Genomic DNA, 2,500 nt, shown 5'->3' with positions numbered 1-2,500 from the left:
AGATTAAGTCTCTGGTTCAGATTTCGTCGACCAATCCTTCCTAATTCACATCTTTGTTGAAAGAATTTCTTTTGTAATTCCTTACATAAGGATTCAGAAAATACCGGATCTCCGCCTACACAAGAAAATTGTTGATAAAACTCCAAAATGGCATTTTCTTTTGATCTAATTTTTTTTTTCTCCTTATCATTCAGGAAAGACAAAAAAATTTCAGGGTAGCAAACATTCTCGAGAATTTCTCTTAGATTCGAACCCATAGCTGATGATAGAACTAGAATAGATATTTTCTGTTTCCTACTCACACGAGCCCATATCCTTGCTTTTCGATCAATCTCTAATTCTAATCTTCCTCCCCAATCAGATATTATGGTGCCGGTATAGACCGAAATTCCGTTATGGTCCAATTCTGACCGGTAATAGATACCGGGGCTTTGCAATATTTGACTGATGACAATTCTGTATAGTCCATTTACTATAGAAGTTCCCAGGGAATTCATTAGAGGAATGTTTCCAATCAAAATTGTTTGTTCTTGCATATCCCTACGGGTTTTCCAAATTAATCCTGCGGATACGTATAATTCAGAAGAATATGTGAGTGATTCATATACAGCATCTCTTTCTTTTATCAATGGTTCTACCAATTTATATGTTTCCACAAATAATTGAAATTCAATTTCTTGATCTGTATCTTCAATTTTTGGAAACTTAGAAAGTTCTTCTGTTAAGCCATGATCAATGAACCTACAAAACCCTTCAAATTGTATCTGATTAAACGCAGGTATTGTAGACATTCTCTCATTTCCACCCCCAAGCATTTTATTTATTTCCCATTTATAAAAAAAATCCCATTATTTGCTTAAATGGATCGATCTAGCAATGATGGAATTTATATTATGTTTACTGAATCACATGAAATTTTACCTAACTTCATAGGTGTAATAGATGTAATGCATGAAATACATATGAACGTAGGAATAAAGAGACTTTGATACTCAAATTAAATTGGAATTTGCAACAACTACAAATGAATTGGTAAATTCTATTTAGAATTATGGAGTTTTGTATAAAATATCTATATCAAAACAAAAGTGAGTCAATTTCTACCATTATTATGATATTCCAATCGGATTGGGTACTATAAATAGATTCGGGATTTGATCTGAAGAAACAATATAGAATTTTTTTTATTTAACAACATGGAACTTTTTCGTAGATTTCACTGTTAAAAAAAATTCGCATAGAAGAGAGATATTTTACCTATACCTATATTTTTTTTAGTAGAATTCGTAGAATGCGATTGAAGTATGTATAAGGACTTGTATTTATTAATAAACATGTGCAGATATATATATATAGTTTAGTTATATATATCGCCTCCTTTATTACAGTTCTATGGGGAACATCACATGTCGTACTCTATCAAAAATTTATATTTTCTATTTAATGATAATGAAAAAAAAATTCTAAAAACAGAATTCCGAACATTTCCTATAAACATCTTATATATATATAAGATATTAGATTTAGATAATAGTAATCGTTTATGTTCTGGGGTTTACATATACTCATAATCGCTATTAAAATTGTCATTAATAAGGATTTTTTTATGGTTATGGAAACGAATCAATACGGATGGATTAGTAATGATTAGTTATCTATCAATTTTTATTTATTTAGGTAAGGTATCCATTTTTTGGATTGTTTTCTTATATCATTAGGGAAACCGAATTTGCAATTTCAATCCAAGAATCATTTATGAATTCACAGTCAATAGTTAAAGTTAACGGTTCCCATTTGTCCTGATTTTTTGCTTTTGTGAATGAAAATCCACATTTTTTTTTCAATAGAAAAAGCAAAGTTTTGCGGTTTTTCGTTTTAGATATTGTGTGTTGTAAGATACTATCTATCTAAGAGATAGAGCCAATCCAATATTTTGTATCGTTTTGGCGGCATGGCCGAGCGGTAAGGCGGGGGACTGCAAATCCCTTTTTCCCCAGTTCAAATCCGGTGTCGCCTCAGCAACAAACAAAAGAATCAAAATACCCTCTTCTGTTTTGCTGATATAACTTTATCATTTTTTTTAGAAGAAAAGCATCTTTAGATTTGCTTGATTCTAAGCATCGTTGGGGTTCTCTAAAATGTTATAAATCCTTGCGTATAGGTTTCGTTTCCAGAATTTAGTAGAGTAATGAAAAATAATCGTTAAATCTTGAGATGATAGCCCTTCGACTACTAATGTAGTGTCTACTCATTGGGTCTTGAATTAGGGAATATAATTTCATTTTTCCTTACGGAAAGGAGGAAGATACTTGATATACGGACTCATGAAAGTATCTGAGTACTCGAGCATTCAATCAATATTATATTGAATGAATAATTGGCTTTTTTTTTTATTTTAATCTTAAAAAAAGAACTTATTTCTTTTCGATAAGCTCTAACCACGCATGTAATAGGCCATCCCATCTTCCGATTGTCTCTATGAAACAATCGGGGACAGTAA

The sequence above is a fragment of the Cucumis melo genome, unplaced genomic scaffold (assembly GCF_025177605.1).
Source record: "Cucumis melo cultivar AY unplaced genomic scaffold, USDA_Cmelo_AY_1.0 utg001584l, whole genome shotgun sequence".
Lineage (NCBI taxonomy): Eukaryota > Viridiplantae > Streptophyta > Magnoliopsida > Cucurbitales > Cucurbitaceae > Cucumis > Cucumis melo.
Note: the sequence above shows the minus strand (reverse complement) of the source record.